Below are 18,864 nucleotides of genomic sequence, written 5' to 3'. Positions count from 1 at the left end.
CTACATCATTATTTCCACTACCATTGCATAAGCCTATACTCTTAATTCGACTCGCATCTAAGAGAAGTAATGAACTGTTAAATAACTTATAAAATTAGGATCACAATTCATTGAAACAGATATCCATTGTTAATCAAACGATTCGTCTACTTTATCTCACCACATAAGCCCTTCAATCGAATAATCGATGACTCCACTAGCGGAGAGCTTGTCGGTTTATTGCGGTCTTTGTTCAGCGTTCCAACAGATCATTGTGGCTCGGAAGATTAGTTCACGGTAATTGGATAAATGCATTGCGGGATTGACATATTTTTTCAGAGATAGTGGAAATTTTAAATGGATTATATTATATTACCTCTCTGCGATTTGTTTTGTTGCTTTGCTCCGATTTCACCAGTTACGTAAACGTATTCAAATACCAGTCTTGATCTCGATTAATTAAACACAAAGCGATCTCACCAACACCTTCTATCGTAACCTAATCTATAAACTGTCAAAACTGTCATCATTCTTTTACGATATCGACAATGACACACTGTGGATGTAGCAACGCAGACATGAAACACCTGATTTTCGATTGTCAAAGCTTTTTAATTGACAGATTAGTGCTTGCAAGTGAGTTGAGTGAAGTCAATGATTATGATCTTTATTCCCGCCCGCCGCCGCTTGAAAAATTGTTAAGTGATATACATAATTTCAAGCCTTTATACAAATACATTAAGAGTACAGTAAATAACATTTAAAAGTTAGTGAACAGTCGTGAAGCGCTCTCAAAGCGAAAGTGACCGAAAAAAGACATGGCTTAAAGGTCTCGTTACCAGGCCAAAAAATCAAAAAAAAAAAAATCGACAATGACAGCTCTTGAATCAAATAGAAGCTTGAACGTCCAAAATTTGACGGTCAGCATTTAAACGCGTTTAGGCGATAGCTGCGTATAGCTTGTGTTGGTGAAATCGAAATTGAATTGAATATTTAATAATCTAGATTGGGTTTCAAAATATCTAAATAAGATATTTGGGTGATTGAGCATCAAAATACCAGCTTAATTCCTTCCTAATTTTAGTCTCACATTATTTTAAAGAAATGAAGTTGGTTAATACAGCGAGGATATCTAATATAGTTCGACATCACTGTCTAGACTCACTATTCCCAGCTTCTTATCTTCAATATTCAGCTGTCACTGTGTATGAGTGTCTCGGCAAACACTTGTCTGTGAACATGAGCGCACTTGTCTCTAATAGAGTGCTGTTACAAGAAGAGTGCTGAGTGGGAAATATATTTTATTTTGTTAGCAAGACAAAAGTGAAATAAGTATTATTAAATTTGTACGTTGCATGAAAGTAATTCAGTTGTAGCAATCCGTGAAGTGTTTGTCATTTTACCTACACTTTGTTTACTGAATGTAAGAATTATCAAAATCGACAAACGAATTTGGTTTACTTCTTACTACAATAATTTCTTTAGTAAAATTTCTAATGTATATTAAATAGAGCAGCAATATAATTAGCAGATATGTTATAGAGTAACCATCTTGTTACGTTTTCAGATAATAATATTCTATTTTTTTTTGTCATCAGCCAGTTGATGTTGAATCTGCAAACCAATTTATTGTGTCAATCTTAATTTTCCAAATTCCAAAAAAAATCTATATAAAAGACCAACTGTGTGGTGTTATAACAAAATATTATTTATATTATTATTAATATCAGCATGATACAACAAAACAAATTAATATATATTATGCCAAAGACCACTCGGATAACCTGACTTAAGCATTCGTTGAAATTAATAATTGAACTTCTCTCCTAATCCACGGCCCGCTGTAATGCGACATGTGATATATGGACGAAACAAAAATGAGGCTATGTACAAAAATTAATAAAACAACAACGTTGTCATCCAAGCGAAGACTTATGGTAATTACCCAAGGAATCTCCCAAAGTCTTGGAATAAGAAATGCCAGAGTATAGGGCTCAGCTCTGACATTCTAATTCCGCCCTCACACAGGGGGTGAGAAGAAAACTCGACAACGGCCATGTAATAAAGGTTTCATTACAAAAATATTGGTCACATTCAAAGAAATACTAAGCCAAAATACCAATACGTCATACCACAGCTCACTTATTAAAATACTAAAATCAGGAAATAAATTAAAATAATATCTCGGTTTGCCAATTTAGATTTGCCATTGGATAAAGAAATGAAGAAAATGTAACCACACCATGCTTTAAGGGTTGTTTTGCCAAACAGTATGTATGCAAGAAAAACTTATTCAGCATAAACTTCTGTGTTCGACAGTTCAACAGAGCGCTCTGCAACTGTAAGTAATCAACGGTAGTATTGTGTTGGGCTTCTCAATTCGCTGTCGATTTAACGCCCTTTTTTTCTATTGTATCACGGCTTTAAGCGACGCAGACATTTTAATTATTTACATTCAGTGAAAAGAATATCAGGAATAAATGTATTTATTAAGATTTGTTAATTTTATTGTTGCTACGTGGGTAACACTGAAAATGCTTAGAACTGGCCAGTTAGAAACATTGCTAATGAAAACTTTTTTTGAATTTCAATTTCAGAACTCTTTGGTAACCTAATGTAGTATATTGTATTCATTTGTCATTTGTTTTTGTGAATTGGCGGCAAATCTAGGTACATTGGCATAAATGTTTTTCAATTTATTCAAGCGCGGAGTCGAAATTGCATCTATCATCTATACTAATATTATAAAGCTGCAGTGTTTGTTTGTTTGTTTGAACGCGCTAATCTCTGGTACTACTGGTCCGATTTGAATGATTCTTTCAGTGTTGGGTAGTCCATTTATCGAGAAAGGCTACAGGCTCTGTTTTTTTTTTTCAAAATTAGGGATCCATAATAAAATTGCTATTTTGTAACACAAGGTGTAAAATCGAAAACCTATTTTTGCGTGCGCTGCAAAAACTATTGACAATAGAACAAAATGATGTACAGGCTATAATATAGGTAATATTTTATTACTTATAAAACTATCGCGTGAATTATGCTTTATATGGCAAAACAACGTTTGCCGGGTCAGCTAGTTTAGAATAAATTCAGTGGTGTTTAGTGAGATTATAACATTATAAAGTGTGTTTTGCAAATTACATAATGGACAAAAACAACAAACAATGAGTTTGTCTTAAGTTTTGCATCGCCAATAGAATTTCGTTTTCGGAGACACTAAAAATGTTGCAGAAGACTTACGATGAAAAACATGTGCTCAAGAGTGGTACGTAGCGTTCGATCGAGATTGCTGACAGATTTGCCTCGCGCTGGTTGGTCATCATCGTGTTTAACTGAAGTTAACATCGCTCAAGTCCTCATTCAATTTTGACAGTAATATGTGCTGAAATTTCTGTGTCCCACGATTATCCGTATCATTTTAAATGATCACTTGGCTTTGGAACATGTCGCCTCGATAAATTTCCAGACAACCTAAAAAATGAAATCGCTTAAGTGTCGTTGAGGACATGCTAGAACAAGTCAATTCCGACACAACGTACAATAAACGCATTCTTACTGCTGAAGAATTGAATAACTAACATTTTGTGTATTATTGACCTATTTCTGGTACGTTTTTGACAGAATAGTTTAAATATATCACCAATATAGCACTTAACAATGCGTTCTTTAATAGACTTTGCTACACGTACAACTAATCTGTGGAATGGACTTGCTTCCACTGTTATGACGATACGGTATGGTAACGTACACACTTTTGAACTTAGTAATGTCACCACAAGCTATCCACAGAATTTCAAAAATATATTAGCTGATTCTCGATTCATAGATTCAGCTAGTGCGATGGTATACGAATGCATTTTATCTTCCAATAATAATGTATAATTTCGTTTTCTACAGCACGCGGTGTTCTAATAAATGACTCATCGCTAAAGGATTTTCTCTTAAACCAACGAATGGATATTGAACTTTTAGTTACTAACCACAATAATAAACCCAAAGCCCGAAAACGTTTCGGATATCCTGTTACACTCACTAATTTATCCTAATAAAGGGTCGAGAGAAACTTATCTCTATTTGTTCTACTAATGATTCGAATTATAAAAGGGATGTATATAAAATAGGATACTTAAAAACTTTAACAAACTTTAAAAAATACCGATGTCAAAGAATGCATATTAATAAAGCAAGGTTTCTAAAGGGTCAACAATAAAGTTTCTCTTCAACATTATCAAGTTAAACGTTAAAATTACTTTAATTGATAAACCGTTTTGAATGAACGAGCCTATGGGTGACAAAGAAGTCCAAGAAATTCACGAAGAGGTTTTTTTCGAACTAACAGGCAATAAAATCCTAGACACTGTAGATTTAAAATCACACATCCTAATTCTGAGGGAATATTTGAGGTTCTTGTACGTAGTATTGAAAATCTTTAAAACACTTTAATATTTGATGTAGAATACAATTTTTATTCGTGATTAAGGGTATCAAAAGCTTTAGCATAGTCTATAAAAGCTACATACATTTTTTTATCGTATTCGTTGTATTTTTTTTATGTGAAATGGTGATGACTCGAGCAAGAATTTTTTTTCATAGAAAATAATATTATAAGCACACTGCAGTTGCGTTCGTCACTTTGAGACATAAGATGCTGAATCTAATTAAGCCCAGTAATTTCACCAACCACGACGCCCTTCAAAATAATAACTACTTACATATTGACGGCAGACAGGCAACGCTGTAATTCAAATAGTTTTAAACAAATCACTTACTAGAAAACTGTTCTGACTATACTAATTCTAAATTGTACAGTGAAAAAATTTAAAATATGTTAGTTTGTAAGTTAATTCTCGATAAAAAAAGTCATATTATATACAATAACATAACTATTATTATACTTCTAAATTGATACAGAGACAGGGACAGAAGATTATCGTTAACTTGATTAGATTCTTATAGAACTCATTGTTAGATGTGAGTTGTAATAAAAGTGTCTGAATGAGGCATTACATTTGCCAGCATCAGCTGTTGTTATTTCTAAGCATTACGATTGTAATTTTGGAATCTACCGAGGCTTTCAAGTTGAGTCACAATAGCACTCAAATACTGTATACCTCGATATTCTCTTGTGAATTGAATATCGAAAAGTATTTTCGTAAAGGAATATTATTATTGTTGATACTTTAGATAGTATTAAGTTAAGTAAAGGGGCCTATGCTTCGAGCAAATTGAAAATCTTCAAATTTGTAGATAAATATTATTAAAAATGCTGCCACCCATCCATCGACAAACGAGCGTACGTGTCACCTGGTGTTAAGTGATCACCGCCGCTCATATTCTCTTGCAACACCAGAGATTGCTTTTTTTGAAGGTACCCATGTCATATCGTCCCAGTAACACCGCACAAGGAAGCTCATTCCACAGCTTTGTAGTACGTGGAAGAAAGCTTCTTGAAAACCGCACTGTGGAGGACCGCCACTCATCCAGATGGTGGGATGATATCATAACTTGTGGCGTGTCATCCGAAGGTGGAGTTCGGCGGAGTCAGAATATATATTTAAGTTCCATTTATAATTTTAAATTCAGATTCAGCGTCTATGCAAACGTTTTATTTTATTATTTTTGTTTTTCAATTTTGTAGCTGTATTAACTTCCAGGTTTTCAACACTATTAAGAAAATTAATTCGTTAATTATTATAGCTATGTTTCCTACTTTCATAACTTTAAATTTCGCTGGTTAAGTAATAATAAAAGTTAAAGGATTTTCATTTCATGGTGAATATATTGATGGCACTGGATGTAACACATAATAATTTGGACTTGAACGGCTGCATCTTATAGTGAATTGCAAATATATTTGTTCAGATAAATTTGTTGGATAAAATTTCTTAAGAACTTGAAAATGAATAATTAAATTCATTTGTATGTTTTCACTACACATCTTATCTTAAACTTAAAAGCTATGCATTAAATTCAGTAATAGAAAAAAAAAATTAAACTGGCATTTGTTTTCGCAGCATCCAGAAAGTCTTATTAAAAATCTTCGAAAAATCCATTCCCCTTAATAAGATTCCCTTGTAATCTTCAAGAAAACGATTACAGGGTGAACATCTCAGTCCTGATGTATGAGTATTAAGGCAGTAAAAGTACATTGTTATGGCAGGATGTTAATGTACCGCGAAATGCTTCTTACGAGTGTTGAGTTAGAGAATTGACGCTTTTCAGAATAACCAGAAATGAGGGTTTCGTAATTGTGTGTTTCTGTAAATAGGAGAATGATCGTAAACACAATGAAACACGTGGTATAAATGCTGTTAGATAACTGATGAAAAATAATTTTGAAGAATATTGTTTGTTATATGTTTTCATAACAATGTGTAAAGTTGTTATGGCAATATATTTCGTCGCTAATACACAAATCATATCCGTTTTCCACCACCTATTCAAAAATCGAACATGTGGCAAACGTTGTTTTGCCCCATAAATTAAGTACCCGCTTATTGTACTATGAATTGTCATATACGTACTGAATTAGTTGTATTGCGAATTCAAATTCAAATTAGAATATTTTTATACATAATAGGATGTCATATCACTTATTGAAAGTCAAAAAAAACTACCACCCATTCCAAAACGAACGCCTCAGACCTGAGAAGAATGGGCGATACAATATATAGTTACTTCTAAGTCAAAAATAATTAAGTAATCATCATAAATTTATACCAAAATTTTAATAATAGCTTTTGCAGTAAAACCAAAGGCATAAAAGGCTCTCTATTTAATAGTATAGATATGAGTTGCTCAATTGTAATAGAGCCTCCGAGAAAGAGGAAAGAAGGAGTAGTTTATTTAAATTTTGCAAGGGCATTATATAGTACTATTGGAAAAAAAAATTTATGTCATGGTCTAATGTAGATAAAATTTTAAAAAAAATGTAAGTTACACGCTTATGATTTAATTGAATCTTTACAAGTCCAAATAATTACCGATCTGTAAAGACTGTTATATAGTTCAGCAGGTTTATCATAATCACAATATGATATTACAATGATGGTTTGTAATAAAAAAAAGTCTTGCCATCCTGTTTTATGGCTACAACAAACATAATAACAGTTAGCACAACAAACATAATAACAGTTTTATTAAAAGCATCACTTAAGAGGTCAATGCCACACCAAACTGGCTAGTCCATCTGAAATGAAAAGTCTATAAAAACGTTTTAAGATCTTTTCCACTTGTAACAAATTAAATTGTTGTTTTATTATACCTCGGATAATCCAGAATGAGTTAATAAAGCTATAAAAATAAGTAATTTTATTGTGTCGTTAGTAACAAAGTTTACGGCTTAACAAAACATTTATAAGATGTTACAATGTTGATAAGAGGCTGTAAATATTAGGCTTGAATTATGTGAGTTATATATTCATTTTTAATGTGATACATCTTTCCTTCCGCTATTTTCACGTGATGGTGAGGCCACCCATGGAAATTTGCAAACCAGGGGTAAGAGATACATTGCTGGACTTCAAGTTGGGAAGGTTGGTTGGTTGCTGTTGGTTACAATAATCGTGAAAAGGGATGGAATTTGTTACAACATACCAGAGAATCTCGCGTAGTAGTGGAGAGATGACTGTGCCTACAACATAGCGTATGCGTGTGTGTGACGAGAAAGAATAGAATTAGAAAAGCAGAACGCATATAGAATAGAAAACACTTTATTAGCAACAAAAAAAACACATCATCATCATCAGCCGGAAGCCGTCCACTGCTGGACAAAGGCCTTCCCCAACGATTTCCACGACCATAGGTCCTGCGCTGCATTCATCCAACATATTCCGGCAATCTTGACCAGAGCGTCGGTCCATCTTGTGGGAGCCTACCAATACTACATCTTGCGGTACGTGGTCACCATTCGAGGACTTTACTGCCCCAAAGGACATCTAGCCATCCATCCAAAAAACACACAACACAACAATTTATAATAATAACTAAAATCTTAAAAATACTAATTTAAATAACGTAACAAATATTATTAAAATTTAAAATGATTAAAAATATCTGTTTGCGTGTGATTCCCTGCAAAAATAAGCTGACTCAGTAGTTAGTAGTTAGTGCAGAAGACAGCAACACAACACTGGTTTTCAGCAGCCTCACGTGACATTTGGAGTATACAGTTGCTATAGTCTTCCCATTGTCATTAATTTGTGTAGGCATCATAGGGAATGACTGTATATTATATTTTGTTAATTTTGTTTTTTTCTTGAATAATAATATATCAGATATGCACTTATCCACAATAATTGTAAAGTGACGTGTATAAAATTTGAGTTACTGTTAAAAAAACACTTTTAATTAGTTATGAATTTTTTACTGTTACACCAATTCATTAAGCGGCTTGTGTTAAGAATCGAAAATCAACGCAAAAATCACACTTTTAAGAATCATTTTCATTAATAATACAAATAGTAGATACTATTTTAAAGTAAACCACACAAGCGGTGATTTGTCACATCATAAATTCTCCCCGGTTGTAATCTACTTACGTTGCATACAAATTTTATTGAACTAATCTCGCAAGTCGTTTGGAGGGATATTTATTATGCGATTCCACCGTGCGGTGCTTTATTTTATATAAATGCTATATTTTTTCTTTTGAAAATAAGGGACGAGATGAGCAGGACGTTCAGCTAATGGTAATTGATATGCCCTGCCCATTACAATGCAGTGCCACTCAGGATTCTAGAAAAACCAAAAGATTCTGAGTGGTACTACAATTGCGCTCGTCACCTTGAGAAAAGATGTTAAGTCTCATTTACCCCGTAATTTCACTAGCTACGGTGCCCTTCAGGCCGAAACACAGTAATTACACATATTACTGCTTCACGGCAGAAATAGTCGCCGTTATGGTACCCATAATATAGCCGACATCCTGTGCCTCCCACTGCTAGATATATAATACGATATAGAATCATTTGTGGGCTTGTGGCATTTATTTTGTAATTTTTGCGTCATGCGTAGGTATGCTTGACATGGTTCATCATGCTCACTGATTGGCATTGCTTTCGTTGGCTTCGTGTGCCGGGTCGTCTCCTTCGCTCAAATATGTGCAAAGGGAACAATATCTTGTCCATGCATCAACTCGTGAACGGGTACTACTTGTGGGACTAGACCAACCTGTTATAGTTCATAAATCATTGCATTTGTTGGATACAATTACTAATTGTGACAGTAATCACGACCATCATGTTTTCGAAGCATCCCTACACAAACAACGGATTCAAGCTATAAAGGTTGATGCATCCAATATACAATAATTTCTATTTATACAGTTAATTATTTATTACTTTTTATGAAATAATTTATATTATTTAAACACGAATCATTTATTGGATGCAGCACCTTACAAATCAATTTGTTATTTGATTGAAAACAGTGGCCGTTGAGTTTCTTGTATGTTCTTTTCATGAGCTCAACTTTGTACGAACATAATATAAATTCAGTTATTTAAAAGAAATATTTGTAGTAACAATGCAAAAGCGCTTAGTTTAAGCCTAATTATAAATGATGGCCAAACAAGGAAAGTTAGTTCTTCAACTATAAATATTTAGACTTGAGAGATTTGAGACTTTATTTCTGCAATGATACATCCATCATTGCAGAAATATGACTGGAAATACACCTAAATTTGTTTAAGTAAAAGAGACATTTATAGCGCTGTGTAAGTTTTATTTCGTTTATACAATATTTGTACTATTGTAAGTTATCCAGCATTGTATGTATCGCAACTGGGACAAGGAAAGTTGATCATAAAATAACAAAGAATTTTCATTGAACAGTGGAGCAGACCAGAGTACGAAGTCGTGTAAAGTTTCTTTATTGAAAGGTAGAGCGAAATAATTATATAGACGGAGTCCCAAGAGAGATGTTTTATCAAGATGTGGCCTGCATATTAGACAGCAATCAAATTAATCAAAAGATTGAAAAATGCATACTATTTCCTTTTGTATATTATGATTCTTGCGCCAGTTTTGTGCCAGAATTCGGCGAGTTAACATCTCCTGAGCATGCCTCGTTTCGAATTGGTTAAGGACAAATCTTAGCGCAATTATAACACAAGAAAAGTAATGACATTTAAACTGTTATCGATTTTCGCAAAGTTACGGCTTATTGACGTGTTAAAATAAAACATATACTACATAAAATGTTTTGCTCGAAGTATCGATCGACGTGAATAAAAACCAGCCCTAGAGTCTAGTTTTTCCTCATGTAATATACAAACATACAAAGGTACAATTCATTAATACTATAATTACTTTCGACAAAAATAATTATTTTAAATTAAATATTTCACAGAGTTTTAGCAATTTTCTTTTTTTATAGAAAAGAATGAAATCGAGCATACGGGTCACCTGGTATTAAGTGATCATCGCCACCCACATTCTCTGGCACCAGAGGGATCACAGGAGAGTTGCCGACCTTTAAGAAAGGTGTACGGGAATTTTTTGTGGGTACCTACACGTATCAGGAATCAGGTGAAACTTGGGTTGCAAGTACCTCTGACTGGTAATAAGTTTATCATGGGAAAACTTGCTTAGTCGCTCTGAGCACATTATTTTGTGTGCATGAATGATACTGAGCTGTCGATCGAACAGAGCAAATATTACCCAGAGTACGTACATTTAGAAGTTTTCATTTCTGTCGTGTTGTCTTGAGCAAACACTATTTTTTATTCCGTTCAAGTTTTACGTTAACTAAAGTAATTATAAACCGCATGTCCTAAAGCAACTTTTTTGTCCTGTACTTCTGAGCTGTCTGTATTCTTTTTAAGGCTAGACTCTTAAATCTAAACTTTTCAATAAATGTCCGGCGAGGTTATACGTGCTTAAAATTATAAAGTAAATGATTTTATTACAAGCCAAATGTAACATATGGGTAGTGAAATATTGTTACAAAGTTGCAATGTAACTTATTTTGAGCCATCTTTACCGCGTTGATTAAAAGACTGTTTTCATCAAAAGTTGATATTTTTTATGTTATGATTTTTTTTTATCAAATAAAAGGGACAAGACGAGCTGGACAATAAGCTGATGGTAATTGATGCGCCCTGCCCATTACAATGCAGTGCCGCTCAGTATTCTTGAAAAAACCCAAAAATTCTGAGCGGCACTACAGTTGCGCTCGTCACTTTCAGTCATAAGATGTGAAGTCTCATTTGCCCAGTAATCATTAGCTACGGCGCCCTCCAGACCGCAACACGATAATGTTTACTCATTACTGCTTCACTCGTCGCTTAATTATCGCTGGTACAACGGGAACAAGGCGTGAAGTTTTTTGCGTTTTTTTAACGTTTTATTTTACATACACACACACTTATGCCTTGTAACTGTTGGGGTAGGCAGAGACAATAGAATGCCACTTGCTTCTATCGTTAAACATGCACGCGCTTCCTCTACGTTCATTATTCTTTTGCGGGTGCTTCGGACCTTTCCTTTTCTCAAAACATCCTCAATTTGGTCGACGACTGTTCTAAGAGGTCTTCCGTGACTGACTTGCACACACACACTTGGCTTATATATTTGTTAAGTCATTATTTCTTCACTCATTCGCTCCAAGAGTCCAAACCATTTCAGCGTTACTTTCCAGTCCTTGCCACAACATCTTGTTTCAGACGACAATACGCTTGTATTACCGCATTTTTTTACAAGGAGGCAAACGGGCAAGATTCTCACTGGATGGGGAGAGGTGAGGCAACCGCCCATGGACATCCGCAACAACAGGTGTCAAGAAATGCGTTGCCGGCCTTTAAGGTGGGATTTTAATTGGGAACTCTTTTCTAAGTCATATCGGAATTCTTTCGATCAGTCTCACCAATTTCTATTACTATGAGTGGACTCTGCTTGCGTAAGCTAAGGAATCATTCGAGTTCGAATCATCCTCACGAAACAAGACACCAAGAAAAATGTTTTACAGAAATCCATAATGTATAAATATTAATTAAAAGATATACAGATATTGTACGCACAACGGTTTAAATATAAGAAAATTATTAATACTCATACAAATAAATTCAAAGCATATTTTCTCGTAGTGTTATAAAAGGAAAAATATTCATATGAGCATGTATTTTCCGATTGTATAAACATTGCTAAGACATTATTACGCTCTGAAAACATTGCACAGAAATATGTAACAACTTTTTCTTTTATCTCCGACATCAAACATTGAATGAATGGATTTTAATTTTATTGGTTTTAATTCATATTGCTTTAAGGATTTTGTATAAATAAAAGTGTATTAAGGCCGCTATCCCAAGAATTCGCCAAAATAGCGCGTAATTGAATCCATCTCTTGACTGTTTATATAAAGCTTATATATCTACAAAAAATAAATAAATAGCTATATATCTACAGAACATGAGAAGAAAATTATTTTCGTCTTTACATTTCTATTTTTTATAGACAGTTCGAGAAAAACATCACCAAAATAGCCCTAACTTTTACAGTTAGAGCCATGCTAATCATTCAATCTAAATAAAAATTGTACGAAAATTTAATAATTGTACACCAATACAATAAAACATGACATAGTTTTGTTAGTTTTGTAAAGAAAATTATAATATGTTTGTAATAAATTAAAAATGCTTGTAATTCTGTTTTGAAACAATGTATCACAAGATATCGCACAAGCGAGGTTACCTAGCTCCGCTCGATTACACAAGGCCATCGGCTCGGTCCCAATCCTTAAATGAGGTCTTCGCGTTCTCCTCTTTGGGTGTCGATTGCTTGTTGATTCAGAAGTTATAAGAGATTTACATACATCCATACATATACACACACATGCATACATACAGACGTACGGACACCATCGCGGGGATACTCAGAGAAGTCGTCTTAGGACCTTAAATCGTCGAGATCTGATGAAAACTCGATTTTCGAAAAACGGGGTAAAACCAATATCTTCCCGAATTTTCTTAGCGGGGAGCTAAAAAAAATCTGTGTCAATTACCAGATCGATTGTCACCTCCCTTGAAAAGATACCTTCATCTATCAAATTCCTTACGAAGATGATACAACGATAATTAAAACTATACTTCAAGTATAATAATTACATTAAATATTATTGGTAATATGTAATAAAATAATTTCACTATATAATATTATCTTTATTTATTAACATTGTGTGTCACTTTATGTTAATGTACTCGATAACACATTTGAATTTTTTTGGAATTTATTTTTAAATTTTTAACAAATAATTTTGAGGTTTAATTTAACAAATATTTGCAACCTAGACAAAGTTATGTACAACAGTACTCTGATGTTTGGCGTTCTTGAATAAGTTAATTTTAATTAAAATAATAATAATAAAAGTCACTTAATTTAAATAGCTCCAAAGCATTATGCATTGATCCGCACACACAATGAAAGTAAAGATTTAAAACGAGCATTTTATCAACATGTCAAAGAACTTAAAAAATAACTTTGTAATTTTTATTTCCAAAAAAAACAGAGTTCTACATGATAGTACGTATCCACCAGTATAGTTTGTTCACAACGATGACGAATGAAGTGACCCGCCACACGACGTCTCCACTAGAAATGTCATTATAGCGACTATGACGTTTCCTGCTATGGTTATGACAGAATGCAAGAATATATTAGGATGGATAGATAATGAATAAAGTACGATGTATCACATCAATTCTAAACATATTTAATTAGATCATTTATACGTCTAGATAGACTGTGACAGCTGTGAAAACATCGAAAAAAATTGAGGTTGACAGTTAACCTCTATTTTGAGCAATGCACAGTAGCGCAAAGTGACATACAAATCGCGAGTGTAAGAAGTAGCTTGTCACGCGCACTAAAGTAATAAACCTGACCTGTTTTCATCGGTTGTCTAGCAGCAAGTGGCTCTATATAGACTTATAAATTATCTAAGATTGCATATAAGACTTACTTTTATGAAGTCGTATTGTCAGTGGCGGGCCCGTCTTGTGGGCGGGCCCGCACTTCGTCTTCCTTACTACCTCCTTGAAGATTATTGCAGGATCTGAAACCAAGTTATTAATTGATTCTCTCATCTGATTCGATTAACTGTTTTGTGTGGGCCTGCCATCTTCATGAGAATTAGAAGTAGCAGGGTGTCCCACGGCTTTGCTACATGGACGATCGGTATTACATAGATGCAAGATTTTTTTTCTCATTTACCGGGTTCGGTTCCTAGTTCAAACAGGCAAATATATAAAAATCTATGAATGCAGTTTAAATAATTTTTTTAATTAAAATAAGATATACAAAATAGAAGGATAGCGTTAGATCTTTTGTTTTTACACAATATTTTTAGCGGTTGAGTAGATTCTCCATTTTTAATGTCAAAATTCAAAATAAAAGTTCCTCCAAAATTAATAAGACAAAATGCCTATACGTTGTTTGTAGTACCACTATCTAGGACTACTGACTGGGTCAAAACGCAACTATTTCTAGGCTCTGTAGGTCATATAAATCACTGGCCAAATCGCAGAACATTGATTTATTCTTACCGCTTGCTGAATATAAAAAGAAAATACTAAATTTACATAAGTGATTTAGAAACCTTTCAAAGTCAAAGTCAAAGTCAAAAAATCTTTATTCACTGTAAAACTTTATAAGTTATTTAGTGCAAGTCAGGATGAAGTACAAAAGTTACAATAGCATTCAAATGAGTATAACAATATTCATTAACAAAATTTAGAATTCCAACTATCTTTATCATTTAAATAATCTTTCACGCTATAATAGGCCTTAGATGTTAATTTATTTTTTACGATACATTAAAATTTTTTTAATAGGTAACATTTTAATTTCATTTGGGAGTTTATTGTAAAATACAACACAATCCACTTTAAAAGATTTAGCAATTTTACGGAGCCTAGTAGATGGAATTGCGAGTTTATGTTTGTTTCGAGTATTGACACTGTGTACATCACTATTCTTTTTAAATTGGCTAATATTTTTATGGGCGTATAGGAGGTTCTCGTATATGTACTGGCAGTGTACTGTCATAATATTTATTTCACTAAACTTTTATCTCAATGAATCCCTTGAACGCATTTTATAGACTGCTCGAATTGCTCTTTTCTGCAGCTTAAATATGTTTTCAATATCTGCAGCCCTACCCCACAATATTATTCCGTAAGACATGACACTATGAAAGTAGCTGAAATATACAAGTCTAGCCGTTTCAGCATCTGTCAGCTGCCTAATTTTTTTTATCGCAAATACTGCAGAGCTAAGTCGATTACATAAGTTTTTTATGTGAGCACCCCATTGTAGCTTAAAGTCTAATGTAATGCCTAGGAATGTTGTCGTTTCTACTAAATCAAGTTTTTCATTATTAATTTTTATAGGTGTTGGTTGGTGCTTTATATTTGGAAGTGTAAACCTAACACATTTTGTTTTCCTTTCGTTTAAAAGTAAGTTATTAACATTAAACCAATTTACTACTTCAGCAATGTCGTCGTCAACCGGACAGAAAGTTTTTTGCTGGCGTTTTATTTTAAATAACAAAGATGTATCGTCAGCAAACAGTATAATATCATGTTTATTTTGAATAAGGTATGGTAAATCATTGACGTAAACTAGGAACAAAAAAGGACCCAAGATTGAGCCCTGCGGTACACCCATCGATATGATAGAGCCAGTTGATCTTTTTCCATTAACTTCTACTCTTTGAATCCTATTACACAAGTATGATTTTATTAAATCTGGCGAAACATCCCTAACACCATAGTGGTGAAATTTTTGAAGTAAGGTTTCATGATGAACGCAGTCGAATGCCTTGGATAAATCACAAAACACTCCTAACGCATCACATGAATCCTCCCAAGCATCCAAAATATTTCTTATTAACTCTATACTAGCATCTGAGGTTGAAAGACCTTGAGTAAAACCATATTGTTTATTATAATAATAAGAATAGATTTCTTATCAGAGCTTGCAGAACACACAATGACTGTTATAACCACATAGACATATTTCGATGTAATAAGTACGATTTTGTATCTTTTGTTAAAAAAATTGGTATCTAAAGGTTATATTTATTTTGTATTAGTGAATTTATTGGCTCTTTAAACTTTTGTATTTTTTTGTAATAATTTTTATAAGTCTTAAAACTTCACTATGTAATAAGCATCGTTAGAAACTATTTTGGCTAGTGTAATATTTATACATTATCATACTTTTATGTAATATAAATAGCTGTAAGTTTCTTTATACAAATAAATAAATAAATAAATTATGCATGAGGTTATTATTGTAAAAATGGTTAATTAATTGGGTTAACATAATTTTTTCGAAAATCTTGCTATAGGTTGGTAGTACTGATATGGGTCTAAAATTGGTGGGGTCAGCTTTATCTCCCGACTTAAATAGAGGAGTGATCTTGCTCTGTTTCATTTGGTTTGGAAATATACCGCAATCTACACACTTATTGAAAATAAAAGCTAAGTCTTTGGCTACAATTTCTATTACAGATTTCACTACGTTAACAGAGATTCCCCAGAGATCTTTAGTTTTCTTAACGCTGATTAGTCTAAACGTTTTAATAATCTCTATGCGATCTACATGCTTAAATTTAAAGTTTGTATTACATAAAGATACGTTTTTGTGAAGCAGTTTCATTGCAGATATAGGTGAGGAATTTATATATTTTGTCGTAGAGACCGGTATATCAGTTAAAAACTTTTCAAATATATCTGCAATTTCAGAATCTGTTTTTATGTTTCTGTTACCAATCTTTTATTTGAATTCATTATTTCTCTTATTAGTTTTACCGATCTCCTCATTTATAATTTTCCAAGTTGTTTTTATTTTGTCATTGCTATTTTTAATCTTTAAACTTTAAACTTATGTTGTGATTTTTGCTTGCTTTGATTTTTATATTATAATATATTTTATAGATATAGGTATTTAAATTTTTAAAATTACTGTATTAAGAACGTAGTAAAAATTATGAATGCTGTGGTAGCTTATAAGTTTAGGCATGTAAAGAGTGTAATTTGTTAGTTGCCCAAATAAATTCTCCTTTCAGTAAAATGTGACATCTACAATATTACCAGTGTCCTTTTCACAGGATTCCGGTTGGTTATGGGTACCTCAACGGTGCCTATTTCTGCCGTGAAGCAGTAATTTGTAAAAATTATTGTGTTTCAGTCTGAAGGTCGCTGTAGCTAGAGAAATTACTGGGCAAATGAGACCTAACATCTTATGTCTCAAGGTGACGAGTGCAATTGTAGTGCCGCTCAGAATTTTTGGGCTTTTCAAGAATTACCATCAGCTGAACCTCCTGGTCGTCTCGTCCCGTATTTTCATAAAAAAGATCTACAGTATTTAAGGTACTCCATGTGGCATAGCCGTGGGACACCCTGTATTAATAAAGCAAATATTAAATTGATAAACCAGTTAAAACATACATTGTTACTAAATATAACTATTCTGTAGATGAATATTTTTGTGATAAAATAAGTTACAATAATATGAAATCGAGATACAAACACAAATTGTATACTACAATAATATAATTATTACTTACAATAATATAAGAATTTTCAATATTTTAAGTTTATATGTGTACGAAGGAATAAATATTAAAAATATTCAAGTTCAACAAAATTGCTGTACCCTACAGCGCCTACAATATCAGTACTACATATTCTTTGGTGATACTTAAAATATACCATCATATCATCCCATTGTAGAATGCAATAAATATATTGATTGTTGTCGAGCTTTCAATTGAATTAATTGAAGTAGGTCGGAAGAATAAGTGCTCCTGAACTGTTTATTTTCATGCGCTGACGTGTAAGTATGGTCACCGAAAATTGCCTATTTCTTAAAAGAAAAATACTGTATGTCGATAATAAGCAAGTGAATCTTAAATTAATTTAAGAACATTACAGTCATACATCCACACACCGTGTATTAAGAGAAATTTATTAATTATAAATATATATATATAATGATAATGGTCTTTGTTTGAGGCTATTTCACGCCTAAACCACTGATCGTATCGACATGAAACTACCACCGTTCGATGCGAAATTTATCCTAGATTGATTATGGTTTCTTATTCTTTAAATTCCAACGTTCCTACCTTATTAAATTCGCCACGCGAAGCGGGTGGGAACGGCTAGTTCAATATATACTCATAAGCAGAAAATTATTCATTATATACATATAAATAAATTAATATTTAAAAGTTAGTAATGATGAAAGTTATATGTTATAAATTGAGTTATTTTTGACCTTGACCTATTTAAACTGTGATATAAACTTGTATAGTATAAATATAGCTCTGTGGATAAAAATAGTGAAAATGTATGACGACCATTGTATATTTAGCACAAATCAAAGTGTGGCAGACTGTTCAGGACTTGTCAATCAAAATTAGTATTTTTTAAAAATTATCTTCTATAGATATAGCACTAGCTTTTTTTATGGAAAAGGAGGACAAACGAGCGTGCGGGTTACCTGGTGATAAGTGATCACCGCCACCCACAATCTCTTGCAACACCAGAGGAATCACAGGAGCGTTGCTGGCCTTTAAGGAAGGTGTACGTGCTTTTTTTTAAGGTACCCATCTCGTATCATCCCGGAAACACTGCACAAGGAAGTTCATTCCACAGCTTTGTAGTACGTGGAAGAAACCTCCTTGAAAACCGCACTTTGGAGGACCACCACAGATCCAGATGGTGGGGATGATAAACTAACTTGTGGCGTTTCGTGCAAAGGTGGTATACAGTGGCAGCAATCAGGTGAAACAGCTCTTCGGAACACATCCCATTATAAATGCGGTAGAGGACACACAATGAAGCGATTTCTCTACGCAAAAAAAGCTTTCAAACAA

At 33.2% G+C, this 18,864-nt stretch overlaps 1 protein-coding gene across 2 annotated transcripts in view; it reads right to left on the bottom strand.

Moving 5' to 3' along the window:
• LOC126972746 (RING finger protein nhl-1) overlaps positions 1 to 18,864 on the bottom strand; it is a 132,098-nt gene that overhangs the window by 62,458 nt on the left and 50,776 nt on the right. For both annotated transcript variants that reach the window (XM_050819757.1, XM_050819760.1), the window contains exon 2: positions 13,939 to 14,031. The gene's annotated coding sequence lies outside the window, so the exon portion shown is untranslated. The remainder of the gene's footprint in view (positions 1 to 13,938; positions 14,032 to 18,864) is intronic.

Source organism: Leptidea sinapis, chromosome 27 (assembly GCF_905404315.1).
Source record: "Leptidea sinapis chromosome 27, ilLepSina1.1, whole genome shotgun sequence".
NCBI classification, from domain to species: Eukaryota; Metazoa; Arthropoda; class Insecta; order Lepidoptera; family Pieridae; genus Leptidea; species Leptidea sinapis.
This window is presented reverse-complemented; position numbering and strand designations above follow the sequence as displayed.